Genomic DNA, 24,652 nt, shown 5'->3' with positions numbered 1-24,652 from the left:
TTCTCCACTGTTGTTATTGGGACCTCATAGACTGTGAGTGGCCACATTACTCGGGGGAGGAGTCCAAACTGTAGGCACCAAAGCTTGAGCTTCCCAGGCAGTAGTGTCTTGTCGAATGTTCTTAAGACCGTCGGCGATGTCCTGCCTTACTTGCTGCACTTGATCTTTATCCCGCAGGCTTTCGTTGTATCATCTACCCAGGCTCTTGATGGGTTGCTCAGACACCGTTGGTATCGGGTCATCTCCAATGCAGAACCTCACATCTTTAAGCTGTCCCTTGACTGTGGAGATGCCCTGATGATGACTTTCATGGCCATAGTGAAGGCCAGAGGTGAAATTGTACAGCCTGCCATTACGCCTACTTCCAAGCGCTGCCATGTTGTTGTGAAGTCAGGTGTTGTGAAACATAATTGCAGGTCTTGGAAATAAGCCTTTACCAGTGTAGCGATGGGCTCAGGTACGTGGAAAAAGTTGAAGGATTCCCAGAGGAGTTCATGGGGAACTGAGCCAAAGGCATTGGCCAGGTCGAGGAAGATGACAGAGGTCTCTCTTGTCGTCCTTAGCTGTTTGGATCTGGTGCCAAATCATACTAGTATGTTCCAGGCAACCAGAGAAACCAGAAATGCCTGCTTTCTGTACAGATGTATCAATGTACTTGTTCCTTTCCAGGTAAGTGGACAGCCTCTGTGCTATTATACTGAAAAAGATCTTCCCTTCGATGTTGAGAAGGGAGATTTGCCGGAATTGACTGATGTCTGTCGCATCCTTCTCTTTCGGGATTAGCACACCGATGGGATTATTTTCTTCTGCCACACTATCCTCATGAGCCTCCAAAGAAAGCATAGAACATCTGGGGTGTTCTTGTAGAGCTTGTATGGTACTCCATTAGGCCCAGAAACCGAGGCTGCTCTTGCTCGTCGGACAACGTTCTCTACTTCCTTCCATTTTGGAGGGTCAGTGTCCAGGTTGAATTCTGGTGGCTGAATAGGTGGGATGTCATGTGGGATGATTATCTGCTCATGCCTTTTCGTGTCCTGGTGGACCTTTTCCAGATGTTCTTCCAGTTCTGGCTTTGGAGTTTTAAGGATTCCGCACTTTTCCTTAGCGAAGAGGTCCTTGACAAACTTAAAGGAGTTTTTATAGAACCGTGTTCTTGAGTGTTCCTTCTTCCTACGAAGTTTCCTTAAGTTTTCCGCTCTTTGCAAGGTTGCCAGCCGGCATTTGATGTCTGCTTGGAGTAGCATGAGACCTTCTCTCTCTGCATCAGCAGCCTTCTTCCACTGCTTTCTCAGCAGCCTTCTCTCTCTGACAAGTATCTCGATCTCTTGCTGCCTCCTAGATTTGGCTGGCGCGGGTGGTGTCTTGCCACTTCTCCTTTCGTTTACTCCAAAGCGCTCTTCTCCGTAGTGGTAGAGTAGAGTCTCCTATCCTTTCAATTTTTTTCTCTGCTGTTCCTACCTGTTGTTCCAAGATTTTTGTCAGGTCGTTGTTGATTGTTTCCCACTCTCTCTTTTCAACAGCTTTGGGCCACTTCACACTCGGTCTGTGCCCTTTGATCTTTTCCTCTTTTTGAGGTCTCTCTGGTTGGGTGAGTTCATCCACCGGCATTTCTGTGCTTGTGTTATCCTCCTCCGTCACAGGGGTGCTGATGCTCTGCAAACTTTGGTTTGTGTCCCGTCGCTGTGCTTCATTCGACTGATTTGACTGGCTGCTTCGTAAGAAGTACTGGTCAATGCGAGGTCCCTGTCTCTGCTCTCCCAAGCACCTTTTCCTCCCTTGGTGAATCCTTAACCCTCTTGCCGATGTTACTCTCGCCCAACCACAGCTGCACACCTGAAGTGTGTGTCCTGCTGCTGTTATGGTTGTCTCATGTGCTGTGTTCCTACTCGTAGTCGTTTCAGTTCCTGGGCCCGTAGCCGTGTGATCAGTCGTTGAGCCATCTTGCGCCCCAGCTCTCGCAGGCTCTAGGGGTATGTTCCTTTGTTGACTTTCAGTAGCACTTAGCGGTTGTCTCCAACATACTGAAGCACCGTCGGAGACTGCCAACATGGGTAGCTAGCCCATGACAGCCCCAGTGGGGTCTATTCCCTCCGGTCAGCTGTCTCTCCAAGCTGTCACACAGACTAGATATATACCTACTGCAGATGCTATACCTGTTTGAAATTATCCGGAGGCCAATATTTGCAAATGTTGCCAGGAGTTTAACAACTGATGGAATGGAATGTGATTGCTGGGTGGAGGGTTCGATGTCATCTCTGATCTGGTCCAGTAATTGAAGTATTGCGTGGCTGGTTAACCTGTACCGTCTAATGATTTGTGGTTCGTTTAACTGAAAAAGTGTTATACGAGTTGAAAAAAATATTTCTGTGCGCTGTCTCTGTCTTCTTTCTTCGCCTTGCTCTTATAATGGCTGCCATATCAACGTTTTCAGACTCAATGGAAATGCGCTTCCTGGTTAAGACGTGCTTTTATGAGGCGGAGAATTAGCCTGCATATTAGAGATGTGCGGTTTTAGTAAATACCACACAATACATCATTAGGCGCACTTAACTTCTCTCCTCTCATATATTTGCGCTTCATGCCCAGGTTTCTTATAACCTCCCATCTTGTTTCGGCACACACCCACAAAGCGTAAAAATGCACTTCTACTCAAATGCGCCTCCTTTGTAGATACCGTTTTATGTTTACGAGCGCTATTTTACGCCTGAAATGGGCGCAATCCTGTTAGTAAATCAGGCCCTAGTGTACATAATGCTCCTTTGGCATTTCTTTGCCTGATAGATACAGTGGCCCCAAAAAGGATTTCAAAGACTTTCAAAGTACATTTATTTTATTTGAAAAGATTTAAATGTAACACAAACAGAAGTTTGTTTGGACAAAAGTCACCATCCTTTATCTTACAACATCTGGGCATGGAATCAATCAATTTTGGAATTGCTGTGGTGAAAATGATCTTGATGTTTCAGCCAGCAAAGTTTTCACCCAGTGATCACTTTACATCTGTCACTGCACCGACAACTCATTGTACACAAGGCATGTAATGAAACTAACACAGTTCCAAATTGTTTGCATCTACAGGGAAGCCACCCCATACTTTGTCACTCAGTTCCCCCCCTACTCTGTCAGTAAAACCGCTACACCTTTAACCAGAAGGCTCATTGAGGAAGCTGATTTGGGACAGCAAACACAACTGCAACATTCAACGATAACTACGGGTAATGTAAATGTATAACAGTTGAAGCCTAACCCTAAAACACATACACATATTATAAAAAAGACTAAATATGTGTAGGGTAAGAGTTCCTGATAATTTGCATTGAACTGTCAGAAGAATTGGACTGATATCACCAATTTGAGGATATTTTCATGTCACAAAACTGTTCACAAGTGAAAATACATAAAGCATTATTAATGTTGAAGCTAGCTCAGCTTCAGAAGTCCAAATAATACAAATTACCTTTTATACCTGTGTAGTTATTTAAGTGTCTGTGTAAGAGCCAAAATGCTGGTCTGTATGTACATTGTAATGTCTTGTATGTAACACCGGGTGGCGCATGTCCATGACTTGCGTCAGGTTTATAGGTAGCACATACAATGTTGGTGGTAGGTGTTTGACCCGGAAGGGCAAAGGGTTTTTGACCACTTGTGCGCGGCACTCTGTATTGCAATGTGGGAACTGCGATGGAATAATGCTTTTACTGGAATAAATGGACCTCCTTTGGATTACAACAGCAACATTTGTCCATAGGCGTTTGTTTACCACAGCAGAATCAAGTGGGTTTAGCACGCGTAACATCCAGCGCGTCGGACAGGCTACCCCGGGCTCAGGCACCTCAGTAGTTCAGTATTAGACTGAACTCCTTTAACATTAGTCAAAAACCCTGCATCAGTTCGGACTTTCGTTTACGTCAAAGTCTTCGGCATGCAGGCATGGAATTAGGAACAGTCAAAAACTTTGCATTACTACCTTAACAGCGTTGATTGATCATGGAGAATCCTCCCGCGATTGAACAGGCTGCTTTGCAAACCGCCAGTAAAGACAGCAGTGTTGTTAGCGCTGGTAATAAGCATTCTAAACGTTCAGAATTGTTTGTTAATAAATGTATCGCATTGCAAGCAGACAGAAAGTCTCAATTGGACAATGCCAGCATAATCAGAAAATCGATACAAGGTTTAAAAAAATGACAAACCACAGTTACAAAATGCTCTGAAAGAACTGATCGAGACATGCAATGTTGCAAAACGTATTCATGAATCTTTGTTGAGTGTATTGCCTGTTCATGAGAAGGAAAAACATGAAACTTGGTTTAAAGCAAAGATGATCTCTAACAATGATGTTATTTCTGAAACAAAGGGTTTTATTGCTACGTGGTCTGAAAATGATAATGTTGCTTTGTCAATTGTGTTACCTGAAATGTATGATGCTGGTTTAAATGTGAATGGTCATGGTAAAGCAAATATGGGTTTCGAAGCCAGGCATGAAAATGACGAGGGTGGGGATGGTGTCAATCCAAATGACAGTGTGTCCAATATTAGTAGCCAACAGTCACATAAAAGTGGTAGCAGTGGAAGATCTAGCACTTCCTCAGCTAGGATCATGGCTGAGGCCGACAGAGCTGCTCTTGTGGCTAGAGCTGCAGTTTTGAAAGAAAGACACGCCCTAGAGGAGCAGGAACAGCAATTAAGGCGGAGAAGGGAGCAGCTTGATGTAGATGCAGAGTTGGCTGCATCTGCTGCTAAGTTGTCTGTGCTATAGGCCGCCGATCAGAAAAGTTGTTCAGCAGCACCCTCAAAAGGCATGAATTCCTGTGTGGTAAAGGAAAAAGGGAAAATGCAATCAAGAAGTGTCTTAAATCCTAAAACAAAGAAATTTCAACCTCAATTACCAAAGCCAATTATCTCTGCCAAAGGACTGTTAGCACCTAACAACCCGCTGTCACCGGAGGTAGTTAAAAGGCAAACTGAGCGGTGGTGTATGGATGCCTCTATACTTCAGTACAATCCAAGGGGCCTACAGCAAGGAACATTTGAACCAGCTGACTATCGGCAGCAGTTGACAACCGTGCAACAACAGGAACAGCAAAGGCTTTCCACGTGCCAGCCTGCCAATGAAACTCAACCCCCAGATCTACTGGCCATCATGCAGAGAAAAAATGACATCACCGCTGCCTTGGTTCGCCAACATCAGACATCATCTCTGCCATCAAGAGAGATTCCTGTGTTTGATAGGGACCCTCTTCAGTTCAGACCATTTAGCAGAGCCTTTGAACAAGGGGTGGAAAGCAAAGCTGGAAGTGCAGACTGTCTTTATTATCTAGAGCAGTTCACCAGAGGACAGCCACAAGAGCTAGTGCGTAGCTGTCAGCATATGGCGCCTGATCATGGCTACAAAGTGGCAAAGGTTCTGCTGCTGGAGCATTTTGGAAATCCGTATAAGGTAGCCACAGCTTATATGAAGGCATTGGCCTGGCAAGTTGTTAAGGCAGAGGACTTGAAAGCACTGCAAGATTATTCCTTGTTTTTACGTGGCTGCTGCAATGTAATGGGGGAGCTTCATTACTTGCAGGAACTGGACATGCCTGTTAATATGAGGGCCATTATCTCCAAGCTGCCATTTAAGATGAGAGAGCAATGGAGAACTACAGCTCATCATGGAAAGGTCTCATGACCGAGCCCACATCAACGACTTGGTTAAGTTTATTGAACGCCGTGTCAAAATCCTGTCGGACCCTCTGTTTGGCGACATACAGGATGCACCTACTGCCTCTGCACCAAGACCACCATTAAAGTTTTATTCTCAACCCAGGAGCCATGTAAGGGGTAAAATCGTTGCTGCTGCTGTGACTGAAGACTTGTTTCATGACGTAAAGGAGCAGCCATTGAGCACAGAGCACACTGAGGAAGCTAAGTGCCTTTTTTGTGATAGGCACCACCCTGTGGAGGAGTGCAAGCAGTTCAAAGGAAAAATGCACAAGGAGAAGATCCTCTTCCTGAGGCAAAAGGGAGTTTGTTTTGCATGTCTACGCGTCGGCCACATGAGCAGGGACTGTGAGAGTCGCTTGGCATGTCAAATCTGTGGACAATCTCACCCTACTGTGCTGCACATTAAAAAACAAGTGACTCAGGAACAGTTATTTGCTTCACCAGGCCAGCAACAGTCCTCTCCTCAAACATGTGGACACGCAGGGGCCGGTAAGGACCAGAGTGTGCTATCCATCCTTCCTGTCAAGGTGAAGTCTGCAAAGGGAGGCCATGTCATTACAACTTACGCCTTTCTAGATCCTGGAAGTTCAGACACATTCTGCTCTGAACACCTGATGCGGAAGCTGAACATCACAGGCAAAGGAACAAACTTCATGTTGCGCACAATGGGGCAAGAAAGGGTTGTCTCAGCATACTCTGTGTCAGGTCTGGAGGTGTCCAATCCGGACAGTGATGACTACTATACCCTCCCCGAGGTGAAAGAAATGCCAGTCACTGTGGGTAATATGATAAGGCCAGAGGATCTGGCCAAGTGGCCTCATCTATCAAAGGTGCGCATCCCAAGCGTGAAAGCAGATGTTGACCTGTTAATTGGAACTAATGCACCCAAGGTATTGGAACCCTGGGAGGTCATCAATAGCGACCAGAATGGCCCGTACGCCATCAGGACAGTGCTGGGATGGGTGGTTAATGGCCCACTGAGTGGAAACAGTGATGCATCATCATCCTCAGCCACAGTGAACCACATCTCTCTGCAAAGGCTCGAAGACCTGCTTGTCAGTCAATACAACCATGACTTCAGTGAGAAGGCTGCAGAGGAAAGGGAAATGTCTCGGGACGACATCAGATTTATGGAAATCATGGAGGATTCAGCAGTGCTGCAAGAGGGAAGGTACTGTTTGAAGTTGCCCTTCAAGAAAAAAGACGTTTCTCTGCCTAATAACTTGGCCGTCGTGAAGCAAAGGATGCAGGGCTTAAAAAGAAGGTTCTTGAGTAACGACAGCCTGCACCAGGAGTATGCTCATTATGTGAATGGCCTTATCACTAACACCTACGCAGAGCCTGTGCCCCAGCAGAAGCTTCAAGGTGAACCTGGCAGAGTGTGGTACATCCCCCACCACGCTGTCCACCACCCAAGGAAAGGAACCCTTTGTGTTGTGTTTGATTGTGGAGCCACGTTTCAAGGTGCATCCTTGAATAAGGAGCTGCTTCAGGGCCCTAACCTCACCAGCTCGCTGCTTGGAGTCCTGTTTCGGTTCAGAGAAGAACCTGTAGCATTCATGGGCGATATACAAGCCATGTTTCACCAGGTAAAGGTTGCAGAGGAAGACCGGGACTTCCTCTGTTTTCTCTGGTGGCCAAACGGAGACATCACTACCGACCTGGTGGAACACAGGATGACCGTTCACTTGTTTGGTGCTGTGTCCTCTCCAAGCTGTGCAAGCTATGCGCTGAGAAAAAGTGCTGATGATCATCAGTCCGAGTTCTCTGCCAACGTATGTCAAGCTGTCAAGAAAAACTTTTACGTGGATGACTCTTTGAAAAGTTCAGCCACTGAAGAGGATGCTATTCAGGACCTAACTGCACTGTGCCAGAAGGGAGGTTTTGTCTTGGAGAAGTGGACTAGCAACAGCCGCGCCGTCTTGCAGGCCATCGCAAAAGAGCGAAGGGCTAAGGATTTAAAGGAATTGGATTTGGATCGAGACAATCTACCGGTGGAGAGAGCTCTGGGTTTACTATGGTCCGTAGAAACTGACTTTCAAGTTTAAGATCGAAGTGAGGCAACAGGCACTTACCAGACGTGGTATGCTGTCAACCATCTGCTCAGTGTATGACCCTCTAGGTTTCCTGGCGCCAGTGACACTGCCTGCAAAGGTGATGCAACAAGAACTATGCAGAAGAAGATGTGCATGGGATGATGCCTTGCCACCTGACATCTTAAGCCAGTGGAAAGCATGGTTGGAAGACCTGGACCAGCTCAATGCATTTGAGATACCGAGATGTGTCAAACCAGTGAACTTCGGTGAGGTCGCCCAGGCCCAGCTGCATCACTTCGCAGATGCTAGTGAAGCTGGATATGGGACTGTCACATACTTAAGGATGTTAAACCAGCAACGTCACACTCAAGTTTCCTTTCTGCTCGGTAAGGCTTGGGTGACACCACTGAAGGCCATAACTATTCCACGACTGGAGTTGACGGCAGCAGTTCTTGCTGTTCGTGTAGACTCTATGCTAAAGGTGGAACTCAATTTCAGGTTGGAAGATTCTGTCTTCTGGACGGACAGTACATCAGTTATAAAGTACATCAAGAATGAGGATAGACGGTTTAACACATTCGTGGCTAACAGAGTTTCAACCATTCGAGAGGCATCAGAACCCTGGCAATGGAGGCATGTCTGCTCCAAGGACAATCCAGCTGCTCGAGAAGAGAAAATTAAACGTTGTGCTTATGGAGTGTGTAATTCTGACAGCCGATATCCAAAAAGGCTGGAGGGAGGGCTAACATTTTATCCCTTCCCGAAACCCAAGACCCAGAGAGAGAAATGCCTGCTGTGGATCAAACAATGTGGACGACCCCCCCCTTAAGCTGAATGTCAGCAACGTAAACACAAGCACCTACTTTGTTCCAAGAAGCTATGTCGCTAAAATCTGCCCACTGCATCGAAAACGTGAGAAAACCCTTGCTTAAAATACGATTCAGTTTTACCACCTTACATGTTTGCGTAGCGGCGACTGTGGAGATAATAGAACAAATAAACATAGCTGGAATTAACCTGTTAGCCTTAGCATTTGTCTACAAACACGGCATGTAATGTCGTGGTTGTAGCCTATATAAGCATATTGCAGACCCTTTTGCCTGCTTCGATCTGAGATCTTGCCGTTTTTCCAAAAAATGCTTATGATTTCTTTGGGTAGAGCTGAAATTGGCACGGTTGAAAACATGTTGCCACGCCATTCATACCAATGCTGAGAACCTGGGAAACGTGAATGCTTGACTGATATAGCAACCGTTGCTAAGGGGGGCGGAGTTTGCGGAAGGGTCCATTGTATGTAGTTGTTGGTACCTGATATTTGTTTGCTTCATGGTGTTCTCACAGCTTATCTTTAAGGGTCTTAACTTACCTTTATTCTGTTTGTTTGAATGGGCAAGTGGAGATCAGTAGGGGGGAATGTAGCGGAGTTAATAATTCCACTTGCCATTTAGAGATAACTTTTCATTTGGCTAGCAAGACAGGTTTTTTTATGTAACATGAGCGCCATCTATTGGTGCAATTCTGTAGATTTGGGGGGCACGTTCTTGCAGACTATCCCCAGTCTTCAGTAGCCTGTAACTAGGTAAGTCGCATATGCTGAGCTCCACTTTAGATAGATAAATGTGTTTAAATATTTGTGATTGTAACTGTAATTGTACTTGTGATAATTTAGTATGGATGCATTTAAACCCAAACGGGAGGTCTCTCATTTTATATTAGAGACCATTTTGTTTTGTTTCTTTAGTTTTAGCTGCAAAGTGATAGCTAACCATGTTGCGCTAGCTTGCTGGTGTGGTTGTGGTGGCTAAAGCATCTATCCTTCATTTTTGGTTTTATAGTGTGGAGCTGAATGTGAAACTGAATGTGAGACACACTGATTCTGTTCTTCAGGTACAATTAACAACTTTCGATATTTGGTGTATTTCATGTGATGTAAAGTCCCCAGTCTTCAGTAGCCTGTAACTAGTGTGGAGCTGAATGTGAAACTGAATGTGAGACAAACTGATTCTGTTCTTCAGAATAAACGGCTGGATAGCCAAAAAGACACAACGCTTGAAGGAGTACTATATATATACACTACATATGTGTAAGAGATGTATTGTCATTATAATTCCCTGAATTTATCGTAATCTTTGTCTGAGTTCAGTGTTCGAGAACCAGTAAAGAGTTTGAAGCACAAGTTGTTGACTCAAGCATTCTTTACTTCGCCACAATACTCGAAATGAAGATCGAAATGAAGATTGTCATTGTGGAATCATCTACAATGAATATTGACTGACTGACTGACTGACTATTCCATTCAGTCTTATACCGTTGGAAAGCCTGTTTATTTACATTTTTCATGTTCGCAACCCACATACTCAGCTGTGCTGCTCATCCCACAAATGCATGTTCTTTACAAATGTAGCACCATTTAAAAGGTAAATAAACAGGCTTTCCAACAGAATAAGATTTATTGCCAAGAAGCATTGTTACAACAAAGAAATGTTCTACCAAACACAAATTTCCAATAAGCTGTTTACAGGGTACCCCCAGGATTTTTCATCTCAAATTTAAGACTTTTTAAGACCTTTTCAAGACCACTTTAGATGAAATTTAAGACCAACATCGCACCTTTCCTGATATGCATAATTTTATGAAAAAAAAAAAAAAAATGTAATCATAAGACAACCATTTAAAACAATAACTATGAGGGGTGGACGTGTGAGTATGTGTACCTGTGTGTGTGTGCATGCGTGTCTGGATACGTCTGTGGGTGAACCTGTGTGCGGTTGTAATACAACAGATCCTACAGCCTTTGGGCTCAGATACACATACGCGTTTTTGTAAAAACGCGACGCTAGGAAATACATTGATTCCTATGGTACGGCGCGCTTTCACGCAAAGCGCCCCGTACCATAGGAATCAATGCATTTCCTAGCGCCGCGTTTTTACAAAAACGCGTATGTGTATCTGAGCCCTTTGGAGCTCTGCGCTTTTGGCAGCAATCTGTTCATCCAGTATGATGAGTTCAGCCAACTTATTATAGCGGGAGCTTTTCCATTAAAGTTGCTGTGTTTTTGAGGTGTTTGTTGCAATTAAATTGCGGAAGCAAGTGGAAGTTGTGATAGAGTTGCGAAGTTATTTGTTAAAAATAAGTTATTAATAAACAAACATTCATTAAATAACAAAACCATTGAGAAATGGTCCTCTAAAATAATAACCTCACCAACATGCCAAATAAAAGATGTAGCAAAAATTTAGCAAAATAGGCTGTTAAATGTATATTACTTGTATTGTTGTTATGGAAACAAACACCGTTTAGTATTGGACTTTTACTTTGACATCATTCAAATGTTCCTCTCGTGGAAATGGCAACAGCTGTTATCAAGAAAACATAGTTATGCGATGTAATGCTAAACACGTAGTGAGAACAGTACATAGCAACAACGAAGTGCAGCTGTTGGTATTACAAAAGGACCACCACTAAGACTGAATAAAGTGTTATGAATATCTCAGCCTTCACATATAATGGGGAAAAAACTGCCTGTGTCACTGATCTGGTCATGCACGCCTTTCTGCCGTTTTCAATCGGTTTTGCTATCCTTGTTAATTTATTTTATCTGTATAGGGGTTTATGTTGTTCAATCTCATATATGAATTTAAAGTTGTCCAATTTCAACTAACCCATTCTTCAACACTATGCTACCTTATCTTCAAACAGAAAGTAAGTTAAAATCTCAATTGCAACAGCTTTAGAGGGTTTGGGAAATAATCGCTGCTGATTTGATGTTTGGTGGAGTCAATCCAGAATTAGTGTTGATGAAATTATAATCAAGTCACCCAAACTGCCGTGAAAAAAACGGGAGTCGCTGAAACTGTTGTTGCATCCCTGTACAACAGTGTGTTCTTAAATGTTAGACGTTTCAATTTCTTTAAATCACCCAAAAGCCCCGCTCCACTGTTGCCTGTGATAGCAGACGCTTATTAACTAGCATTACCCTGTCCCTGACAGGGCAGTGTCCTAGATAACTGTCTAGCTAGCTAGCGCAGCTAGTGAATAGTTAACGTTAGCTAGTTTTATCCTTTATATCGTGTCAGCATCTCAGCCAGTTCAGAGTCATATACAGGTTGCCTGGTATTTTGGATGCGACGTTTGGGTGTACTAAGATTCGTTGTCACAACGAACAATAAACAAATGTGGACTTGATGAACGAAATTTAAGACCTGTTGACGAAATATAATACCTTTTCAAGGCCTTAAATTATCAATACTAAATTTAAGACTTTTTCAAGTTTTTAAGACCTCGCGGGTAGCCTACCCTGTGTTTAGTAGTGGCAGAGAAGATTTGGCCAATTTTTCATGGGCGCAACCCACATACTCACCTGTGCTGCTCATCCCACAAATGCAGGTTCTTTACAAATGTGGCACTGTCATGTTAAAAAGTGATTGGGGGCGAAAAAGAGCTTGGGTGACCGTAAATTTGTTGACTTTCGAACAACTCTTGAGTGACGGTTGCTATGCCAGCCCTAGCAATACGTCACCCGGGCTTGTTTTGAAAGCCACAGCCTGGCACTGCATTAAATTCCTCATAGCGTGCTTTACTTCAGTGCATCTTGCATTGTACTTCGCTACCTGAGACCAGCTTGCTTGTATTTGACCTGCAATAAACTAACCAAAACAACCATGTGCTTGATGTTTGACTGTGGTAGGAAAGTTGTTGATTCGCTAGTTTGTTAAAGTATCAAAGTAAGCACATTTCATCAGCTAGCATCTCGTAAGCTATTCATCGGTTGTTTTGCTTAAATTAAGAAAGTCCCTAATGTGTTGTGATTTTGAGACATATCTGACGGCACCCACAATTACATTTGAACAAAACAGGGCATTGTTTGCACAACCTTTTACTATAGAACAACGGGGGATTGCTAATCACTTACACAGGCTTTCCAACAGTATAAGATTTATTGCCAAGAAGCATTGTTACAACAAAGAAATAATCTATCAAACACAAATGTCCTTACTTTTTTGTGCTATGTTTAGATTATAATAGAGTTAAGAATTTAAAATCTTCTGATGGCCCAGATCTCAGATTGTATGTAAACTAGTGTTACATAAACCAATGAGGGAAAGAGCAGAGAAAAGAAAATAAGCTTCAGCCCCTTACTCAAGACAGCGCTTCCTCCAATACTGTTAAGGACAAAAGTGGCTTTTCCATTCAGTTCCTGCTTATGATCGTCCATGGGCTGAAGCCTCCTGCATCATTGTCACGGGCGAGTGGGGAACGAGATGAGGAGGCCGAAAAAAGACACTTTTTACAGGAAGGGGAGGACAGAGAGAAGAGAGAGAAGATGCTCCAAATAACGAGTGATAATGATACAGAGGTATGTTAATAGAGGGAGACAGGCAGGAATATATGGGGAGAACTCTGCTGACACAGGTCAGATGGTTTTGTGTGTGTGTGTGTGTGTGTGTGTGAGGATGGTTGATACAACCCTTCAGATGGTTCAGACAGCCCTTCATCTCATGACCGTGCTTCTCAAATTAAATTGCAAGCAAATCCACATTCCTTCAATATATTTACTCGCAAATTTAAAAGTGACTGCGTGGAGAAATCTGACTTGAAAGGCTCAACTTTGTCCACATTTAAAAGCTCCATGTATTGCAACCGTTCTAGATGTTGAAAGTGCTGCGTGATTTGGGTGATGATACTGTCATGAATGGAATCGTACAGCCGCCTATAAGCTTGACACGGATCGGACTGGCCCTGCCTCCTTTTTCGCCGGTGAAATAATTCTGGGTCGTCTACAGTGACGACCCTTTGGTAAATTTGGACAAATGTGTTCTCCAATTTTAGCTCCACTACGATCCGTAGGAGGCTCTCTTTGTGCCGTCTGCAACAGGAGACATCCATGGATTTGTGTTGCAAGATGTCAAACACGACGTCAGTGTGTGAATTAATTGCTAATTCATTTTCCCCTCCACCCATCAGCTAAACGTATGGTCTCGTCATCCATTGATGGATGGTCGACGAAGTGGTCAAAAATCTCCACGAGTTTGTCATAATTTGAGGCAACTGTGTTCACGACCCTGGAGGTGAAGTTCCGCTTTTTCCAGGTATTATCGATGAGCAAACAGGGCCAGCAGTATAGCCGATTGTTTGTAATGGTACCAGTAAGCCAGATGAGTATTTCACATACCAGTTAGCATTACGCAGCGTTTTGCCATTGGGTTAGTGACTTGGATTTTTCGAAGTAGTCTCCCTGTTGTTTTGATACTAACCTTCTCTCTGTAGCTAAATGTATGAAACGGTTTGTACAATCAAACATCTACTCTATCTTCGTTCTCCATTGCACATCTGAGAGATTATTTCCAAACACTGTTAATGACTTAAGAATATAATAATCAAGTGCCTTGTATTAATGTATTCCTTGTATGAATGATGTGCTTATGACAGCAGGAGCATGGCTTTTCTCTCTATGTGTGTAACTAAAATATTAGGTGCCACTAAGTCTGCATATGAACAAGAGCATGTTTAGACCAGAGGAGATAAGAAGGGAACTGTGCTTCTTCCGACCTTGTGCAAAACTGCCATCCTTGCAAGACAGGGAGCCTCGGACGTGAGAAATCGACCACGTGATCATCCCTGCTGAAAGCTAAACTTCTGACTATATAAACCTTGTGCGATGGGTTTATCATGGCTTCACTGTCAGCCTCAGCTGGGAGGGGAGCCCAATTGCAATTGTTGTTGTTTGTCTGTCTAATAAATATACTTTCATGCAGCTCCGGAGTCCTGAACTAACTAGGGTGAATTTTCACCTATCAACATCTCTTTATTTGCAATCTTTCTACTACAGTCTTTAAGGGTGAAGTTCTATTTTATATCCTACCGCAGAATGGTCGAGGAGGGAAACTTCAACAAAATGGGGGGGTATGTTAGCCTGGATACCAGACCGAACCCCGCCCACAAAATGTTTGGTCTGGAAGTTGGGTCTGGCACTGCTGCGTTGGGGAGAAATTATCACAGATCCAAAATGGATCTAGCCAATCATGGCTTGAGTTGAATTAACGGTAGATTCAAAATCGTACCAAGATTCTTTAAAACGATTCTGTCTCGATTCAGAAAAGTTTATAATCGATTTTGTAATTTAAATTATTTTTTTATTTTTTATTTAAACACATCCATTTTATGTTGAAATGCAAGCTGCATCGATTTTTGCATTGCTCATAGAAAGTCAAAATTGTGACAAGAAAAAGCTTTTTCTCTAATAAAGAAGGTAATTCATCTGTTGATTTTCTTTAATTATCAAACACAAAGTAGGTAGTGATTTTTGACTCTGGGTTGCAAACTCAAATGATTTAAAAGTCGAAATGCATCCATTATCGTTTTATCGGTTTAGAATTGACAATCGATAATCGGTTTCAAATCGATAATCGGTTTAGAATATGCCACACGGGGCAGGATATGCTACTAAAGTGTGAACAATATTTCAAAATGAGAGTCTCGACCCAATGACGCAGGATTAAACAACCGTTACCAAGAACTTCATATACAACTCCGTTACATAAGCAATAAGGTACGAGAGGCAGTACAATATCGGCAGTAATGTACTGTTCAAGGGTGTTGTGAGGCCCAACGCGTAGTGGACGGCCAGCAAACCCATGAACAGTGCATTATTGACGATACAGTACTGCCTCGAGTACCTTATTGTATTTATAATACGATTACCAGCGACATTATAAATAGTAAGTAAATAGTAACTGCTTTTCAGCACAAAATAGCAAACGTTGTGTATCACATTTCAGTAGCCTAGAGAAAATAGTCCACGTATGTGTGGCTGTTGCTATGCTGGGCATAACAACGTCAGGTTAATAAACGCAACCTCAATAGCCTTTGCTGTCACGCAAAATCTACCATTAATTGAAGTGCGCACTGATATGAAATGCTCAGATAAATGTTATCAGGTGTACAGTACATTAAGGCTCAATACAGTACACCCCGTGCCTCACTCTCAACCAATCAGAATGCTTGATTTCATCTACCCATATTATAAATAAGCAATATAGCACGAGTGGGAGTGGGGTAGGTAAGGGATAATCCCACGGGTGGTGTTCGGCCGTAGCCACCGAGGCCGCCAGGCCGAGTGGCGTAGGCAACAACACCCGTGGGATACAGTCAACAAATTAACATTTCAACACAAAGTTATTGATTAAAAATGGTTTATTTCGCCATTGTTTCTCCGCAACAAAAAATTGTTCCATTGTCAACGTCTTGGTTTGGAATTTTAAAAACTTTGAATTAACGGTTATCATCAATGCGAATGTTTCATCGCGGAGTGATTTATTTTTAGCTGTGAAAAGTCCCGTAACTATGTATGTTGAAGAATAACCTATAGCATGGAACGTCTCTCGTCCAATCAGAAACAGCTAAATTACGCGCTAGAACCCAATTGTTTTATAATAATGTCTAATCCCCTCCCTCCAACGCCAAATTCGTTGTTTATTGGTTAAGCGATCTTGGCGCAGACTCCTCCCCTGGGCAATGTCAGTGAATAAGCCCAACGGGCCGTCAGTATGCAGAGACTGAATCCATTGATCTCAATAGGGGCAAAAGGGAGGACGTCTCTCCATGCAATAATTTCTGGTTACGATAGGGGGTGCTAATGTTATTTTAACTCAGGGAAACGAATTTTGATATGCATAGTATTAAATGTTGATATCTAACTGCATTTTTAAAGGAGTTTAATCAGTTCATTTAAAGACATAAATCCTCCAAAAGTTTGGGGAGATCCTTCCTCCGTTTCCTCAGCTTGCACACTGCCCCGACTTTCTCCAACATTCTGTTGGTGTTAGTTGGAGAATGTTGGCGTTTGTCGGCTACTGTCGGAAGAGTTCAACATGTTCAGTCGGATCGGGTAAAATTGGAGAATGTCTGACCAATGTAGAGCCATTCTCAACTAACTCCAACATTCTGGCAGCTCATTACCTTGACACCTAGGCTCAACTTGCGTGCATAACATCCTCGAGCTCTCTTGGATGTCGAAGTTATGATGGTTATCAGCCAGTTTGTTAAAAAAACGATATCCTAAGTCTATTTATAGATTAACGTTATGTATTCGCTTCCCCAAACGAAAGGTTTTCGAGACATATGTCTATGTCAACTTCTACGACTCGTTTAACACTGCAAGAAAACGTGTCTCTAAATATTAATGTTTACGATTACACTTTACATGAGTAAGGTAGACTGAGTAGCCTATACAGTTGAGACACACTGTATAGTTGATACAGCTTTATTGTGATAGCCTATGCTACCTCATAGTAGAAAGTAGCTTGGTCAGTCACCATCAATGGGTTTAAATGGGTGAGCAACTGTACTAAGGTACCGTCTCAACTGTACACCACATATAAAAAAGTTTTGGCACCCCTCTCAGGCTGCATGATAATTTACTCAAAAATCTTCACCAAAAATAGATCACAGTGGTAGCCTATATTATTCACTTTCTAGTTAACACTGAGTACTGGGGTGTTTTCCAGACAAAGATATTTAGTGTAGCAGTGTTTATCATTTTTCTGATTTGAATAGTGTAAGATAATTTCATAGGTAGTTCAGTACAGTATGGGTTTATTAAGAATAGGTACAATCTTTGGGCAGCAGTCTTTCTACCAGAGTGGGGTAACAAGCCTGTACGGGTCATGTGGATGTGTGTGTGGCCTCACATATAGTCTGACAAAACAACACAGTCACAGCATAGGCCTCACATGCAAAGGTTAGGTCAGTTACGACTGTAGCTCCTGACTGTCCAAGACAGGAGCACACTGTTCCACGTACTTTGATACATTGAAGGCCACTGTGGTGGACAGCTGTCCTCTGAGAGATGGAGAGGCAGAGGTTTCACACAACGTGACACATTTGTGTCCTCCTGACGAACAAACAATACATCAGTACAGGGATCCCATTCATTTCACACGTAGGGTAAAACCCATGTGACACACCTAAGGTAGACCCATGATGGCCCACACCTAATAGACCCATGATGCCCTCAGGGATAGAAACAACTATAAGAACTGGACGTATTCGATCACAGGTCAGAACTCCGGAGTCTCCTGTTGTGTTTACTGGATGCAATTGTCTTGTGAACTCAACTGTATTTGTGCAGCAACTTATCAAGTAAAGCTCTTACCTTGTTACAACAAAACCTTCGTACTGGCGTACTTTACCGAGTCCTGAACCATACGCATAGAGTACAAACCATACTCTTACAGCAGCCTACCTGTAACTTCTCAATGCTGAATAATTGCAACACATAATTAGACTGATTAGCTTGTTAAGCCTTCAATTTCATAGAAAGGGGCATCCAATTATTAGAAAAAGTAGGCCTATGTAAGGTTGCCAATTGCAAGTTGTGCTTCTCTTTGAATCTCCTATGAAGAGTGGCATCATGGGGGCCTCAAAACAACTGTCAAATGATCTCAAAACAACGATTCTTTAGCTTTGGGAAGACTTGAAGCAGACTCGCCACGCTAGGCAGCCATCAAACCTAACTGAACTGGAGATGTTTTGTAAGGAGGAATGGTCCAAAATAGGTTCCTCCAGAAAACCGACACTCATCAGAGGCAATAGGAAGCGTCTAGAGGCTGTTATTTTTTACAAAAGGAGGCTGTAGTAAATATTGATGTGGGTGCCCAAATGTATGCACCTGTCTAATTTTTGTTAAGATGCATATGGCATATTTTCAGTTTATCCAATAAACCGTATTTAACTGCTGAAATAGAACTTTGTCCATGGGCGAAGTTAGCAAAAGCCGGGTTGTCTTCATACCTAAGCTCCCTACATAAATTGGGATAGGCTCCCTGCTCTGCACGACGCAGTAGCCTATCCATGGTTTACACCAAAGTCTCTACTTAAAATGATACTACACAATTGAAAAAATAAGTAGCTAGTTGGAAAAAGTCTGGGCAGTGTGGAGCTGGCAGTTGGTTTACTGGACATTCTAAAGACCAACCACTGCCAACTTTAGAATGTTGGTGTTAGTTGGAGAATGTTGGAGAAAGTCTGGGCAGTGTGCAAGCTGCTTTAGGGGCCAGCATGCTTCTTTTACGGTGTCACATTGTTGTGTAAATGTACTCATAGCAATTCATGCTCCCTAAAGGCCGGTGCAAAAGGTTGCCCGTGTTGCAAAGCAATTCACGTCCAGAACAATAGGTGGAGTAAAGTTGAATTCACGTGAATTGTTTATGAGCCTGTCATGTGCTCGGCAGATAGAAAACAGTTTCCCTAACAGAAAGTCTGAAGCTTGAAGTTATTTTCAAACCTTTACTTGGGTTAGGGTTAGTAAACAATTCAAACAAACTTCGGATCATTACAAGTGGTTCCCTATCGCTGTGGGACAGCGATGTGATTGACGGAAATGACCTGTTCATTGACCAATCGAAGTACTTTCTATTCAAGTCTCATAAGCATAAACCTCAAATGTCACAAACATAAGTTATGCTTGGGTAAGTTTCCCCTCAGTACACCCATGGTGCCCTTACATAAACAAAATGTAGTGTGTGCCCAGGTCTTTTGCCCCCCTCGGGAGTGGGCAAAGTCTCATAAGCATAAACCTCACGTCACGAACATAAGTTATGCTTGGGTAAGTTTACCCTCAGTACACCCATGGTGCCCTTACATGAACAAGATGTAGTGTGGGCCCAGATTGCTTTGCCAGGGGTGTACAAGTAAACTGTAACGGTGGTTACACACTACAAACCAGTGCCACTGCAGCAGATTATTTCTCGTCCCTAAAAGGACGGGAATTATCTGCCTGTATTAAATCTACGTATATTGAACAGTGTACTGATGCCGTAGGTTCAACATGTGAACTCCATGCTGTCTAGTTCAGTTCATACAACCAGGCGGCTGGTTTAATCAGTAGATTTAAAGGGCGCTTCCCACGTACCGATTCATTCCAGATATCAGAGATATCTGAGATTGCAGTCGGGGAAGCAGCGCAACTATGCCACACACTAGTGTGAAGAGGCAACCATCGCCCCATTGCTGAGGCAAGCAGGGGGACTGGGTTATGCGCTCGCTCAGAGGCAGAGGCGGTGCAAGAGTGCCATCTAGTGGTGGCGCACCTGTACTGCCTCGGATCCATCCAAAACATTTGTGCAGCAGTTCAGACTGAAGCAAAAGTTGCATCTTTTCGCTATCAAAAGCTGTTGGGGTTGATGGCGGCCGCAGCAATTGCACTCCTACTAGGGAGGCTGCATGCGCGGCCATTTCAGGCATGATATCTGTCTTTCAGCTCAGCTCCACCAGGGATAAGTTCCGCTTGATCGCGGTGGATCGCGGATGCTGGCAGGCCTTGGCCATAAGGCAAGCCCCGCATTTCCTCTCGGCAGCGTCTCCACTGGGCACAGTGACGCGCCGTGTTATCGTCACCGCAGACGCCTCAATGGAAGGCTGGGGTGCGATATGCGAAGGATATTCTGTGAACGGGCGTTGGTCATCAACACAAGCCGTGTCACATATAAATGTGTTGAAACTGCGAGCGATTTTTCTAGCGCTTCGACATTTCATTCACATTCTAAGCGGGCGTCATGTTCTCGTCAGAACAGACAACATGTCCGCCATGGCCTACATAAATCGCCAAGGAGGGGTGCGCTCCCCTGCGCTTTATCATTGGGCGAGCCGACTGCTCCTGTGGGCAGCGAAGCGCATTCGCTCTCTCAGAGCAGTGCATATACCAGGTCATCTCAATTACGGAGCCGACCTTCTGTCGAGGGGCAACCCTCAAGCAGCAGACTGGTGCCTTCACCGTCAGGTGATCGACCAGATTTGGCACAGGTGGATCTGTTCGCGAACAGGGAAAACGCCTGCTGCCCTCTGTGGTTTTCGCTGGGAGGCGACAACCCTGTTAGGCGTAGACGCGCTGAGCCAGCGATGGCCCAACATGCGTCTTTACGCATTCCCTCCGATTCCTCTGCTACATCAAGTAATCCGCAGAGTGGAAGAGGAGGGTTTGGAGCTGATATTAGTGGCACCCCATTGGCCCAGTCAGCCATGGTTGGCGGATCTAATCAGATTGTCAGTGCAGCCTCCGTGGGAGCTCCCTCTGCGCAGGGATCTCCTCTCACAGGCTCACGGGATGGTTTGGCACCCCAGGCCAGAGATGTGGCAGCTCATGGCCTGGCTCCTGAGAGGAACAGGCTCTTAGCGTCAGGCCTGTCGGATTCAGTGGTGAATACTATACAGAGCGCGCGGGCGACATCTACCCGATCTCTGTATACGCTCAAGTGGCGCATGTTCGAGCGACGGTGCGCTGCACGTCAGCACGACCCTATTGATTGCGCCTTGGGCATCATCTTGGAATTCTTGCAACAATTATTTGATGAAGTAAAAGCGGCTTCTACAATCAAAGTGTATTTAGCAGCTATTTCCGCCTGCCATATTGGCATTGACGGCAAATCTCCAGGTAATCATCCATTGGCTTTGCGCTTTATGGCTGGAATAAGGCGTCTTAGAGTGCCTGTCAGGCACCTATTGCCTTCTTGAGATTTGCTAGTGGTGTTACGGGCACTCGGGGGTCCTCCGTTCGAGCCCCTAGAAACGGTGGACTTAAAGTTTGCTTCTTTGAAAGCCGCGCTGCTCCTGGCACTAGTGTCAGCGAAGCGCGTTGGTGACACACAAGCACTGTCTGTCAGCCCATCGTGCATTCAGTTTTTGATTGCCGGGGACACGGTAGTATTGCGGCCTAACGCAGCATATACACCCAAAGTAGTGACAACTCTCTTAACCAGGTCATTGAGTTGGCTGTATTCTCGCCCCCTCCTTTCGCATCAGTGGAGGAGGAGCACTTGCACAAGCTCTGCCCAGTGCGCGCTCTACGCATTTATATAGAGCGCACTGGTTTATTCAGGCAATCGGATCAGTTATTCGTATGCTTTGGTGCAAGCGCCACAGCGATAGGGAACATCTCGGTTATGGATATAACCTCGGTTCCCTGAGCTAGGGACCAGATTTGATAAGGTTGCGTGCACAGTGCGTGTGTTTCTTCTGGAGGCTCAGAGTCTTCAGAGGTGGAGCGGCATAGTCACCTTCAATATATAGGCACCTGAGGGGGCGGGCTCAGGGTGGTGATTTGCCGCAATTCAGCCTTCCGGCTTGAATAGAAAGTACTTCGATTGGTCAATGAACAGGTCATTTCCGTCAATCACATCTGGTCCCTAGCTCAGGGAACCGAGGTTATATCCATAACCGAGATACGATGGGTTATAGACATCCAGACAGGACGTAGTCAACCGACCAGCAGACCAATCACAGCCTTGTGAAAGCAGACCAAAAACTCAGGACAAAAGGCTGTACTAAAATTACTTTATTACAGCTCATCTCTCCAGTATTCTTCTGTCAAATAGTAATTACAGTACAAACAAAATAGTACATTTGATCCTAGACTTTTTTTTTCAGATCCATGTTTTATATTTTAATACAATTTCAATGGTTTTGCTTTGCTTTAAATTTTATGTATAATCTGTATAATCTTTTTTTTTTAGACATTCAATAACATGTTTCACAATCTATACAGTTTAATACAGGTTACTCATGGGTTGTAGTGGTCAGGAAGGGCTGAATACTGACATACTCTTTACACAAAAATTGATTTATTTTTCCTCTTTAAAACTACTCCCCCTTTCCCCACTGATTTGCTTGAGTCTTAAGATGCTATAATGAGTTCCTCCTCCTGGTTACTGCCGGAACTAGTTTTCCCGTTCCTGTCCCGAGGGGGAAGGATACTCCAGGGAGGAGCGATGCAGTAGTGTTTGGGCTTGGCAGCTCATACTGTAGATGGCACAGTGTTCGACCAGAGGCTGGACCTCTAATACACCTTTTGAAATCTTAAAAAAAAAAACTTAAATGTTTCTCTCCCTCTTCCTTCAGCTCTTTCTATAAGTTCAGTCAGTAGGACAAAAAAGGGTGAGTATCATAATACTAAAAGAATGGCCCACAGAAGTAGAGAGGTGACATTGGGTACATACCATAAACAGGGACAGGGGAAATGAAACACCTCTACAGCCTCACTCACGGACATTTAGTAAAAACCAGAATATAAACAAACAAAGAGCCCCCAAGTATTAACACATGAGGGCCACTTAGCCAGAGGGTCTGATAGGTACAGGCCAAACCAGTCAAGGGTGATGTGAACGCCTGAGGGATGCTGCTGGTCTGAGGCAGAGGGCAGGGGGAGGAATACACAGCTGAGGGGATGGAGGCAGTGAGTCCGGTTTGACAAAAACTGTTCCTGGATCAGACGCTTGAACCTAAACCCTGACACCTGAGGTAGCCAAGAAACAAAGTCTGGTCTTTCTGATGCACAGTGGAGGCGTTACATTCTTTATAATGCTAAAAACAAAACTGAGAATAATTTCTTGGTGGTAGGAGGATTACAGATTGTGAAGTTTTGAAGTGTGAATTAATTCTAATGGGGCGAGGGCTTGCCAGGAGCCAGAAGTGTGTGTTTGTGTGTGTGTGTGTGTGTGTGTGTGTGTGTGTGCATGCGCAGAGGTGGCATGTAAACATTAGTCCCTGATCTTCAGCTAGAGAAGACCGGGGACCTCCTGCCACCATCGCTCAGAGCACACACGAGCATGTCCAACCCCAGTGGCACAGAGAGACAAATGGGCACACGGCTCGTTGAGGCTCCTTCCTTAGTCTTCTCATTTCTTTAGCAAGAGACTAAATGAAAAGCTGTTGGTTCATTGTTTTTTTCTGAATCAAATTGACTTTCACACAAATACATCCTCCTGTCTTTTCACACACACCAGAGTTGCTCAGCATACTTTGTTCCTTAAAGTGTTTTGCTTTTCAAACTTATTTTAAAGTTAGTCAATGCATTTAAAGTGTTCCTAGAGCTGAAGTGTCCCATGAAGAGGTTGGCTTGCTTTCCGTGGCCTTCAGGTGTGCTGCTTTAGTGTGTGTGTGTGTGTGTGTGTGTGTGTTGGGGGGGGGGGGGGGGCAGCAGCAGCACTCATCTATCAGGAAAAGACACAGGGCTTTCTGCAGTCTGACCCCTGAGCTCATCCCACAGGGAGGGGAGAGAGAGAGAGTTGGGAGATGAAAGAGAGAGAGGGAGAGAGCACACATACACACTCTCACGCACACAAGACAAAGACAGCCATCCCTGCCACAGTCACAGTACATTCTGTCTAAGTGCTTAGTCAAACACTTTTAAAAATGCATAGAAAGTATTGTTGGGATGGGTTTGTGTTGGTGATGCATTTCAACATTTTCCCTATCGAAATAATGTCATTCATTTTAGTAGAATCACCCCCAATTCATGTGCTTTGTGTGTGTGCAATGTGTTTTTGATGAAATATATCTATATCTATAGAGGGATATACACACTATATCTATGCTAAGGAGTTTGAGAAACACCAGCCCACTCTGTACTGATGAAGAAGCCATCAAGACAAGTGACTTAAGCTAGAAGCATTCCTTTCTTGAAAACCACATCATCAACTCAGTTCAGCGCAGCTAGCAAGTCCCTCCTGTGCCAACTAGTCCAGTCTCATCAACACCAGAGCTCCTAACGACCCCTTGGCCCCAGTCCCATTGCACTCAAACACAACGGAGTAGATCAATAGATCACTTGGCTGCAAACACAACATTCAGCTGTAGCAAAACTGAATCTGAAATCACACCAGAACTCACTTTTTACCACCAAAACCCCTCCAGATGTGTTTCCTCTCTTCAGTCTCATCTCCTCAAAGCTGGACTGTAAAACCAGAAACTCTCTCCTGACTGCCTAAACTTTCAAGTAACACCAAGATCAAAATACAAGCAACTCCTCAATGGCATACATTCTGTTCCATCCCACAGTGAAACATAGTATCCTATGTGCAGGTAAACCTGGGTGTCCAGGTCATAGTTTACATCACGTCATTAGAAACTCATATGACAG

Source organism: Sprattus sprattus (genome assembly GCF_963457725.1).
Source record: "Sprattus sprattus genome assembly, chromosome: 9".
NCBI classification, from domain to species: Eukaryota; Metazoa; Chordata; class Actinopteri; order Clupeiformes; family Clupeidae; genus Sprattus; species Sprattus sprattus.
This window is presented reverse-complemented; position numbering follows the sequence as displayed.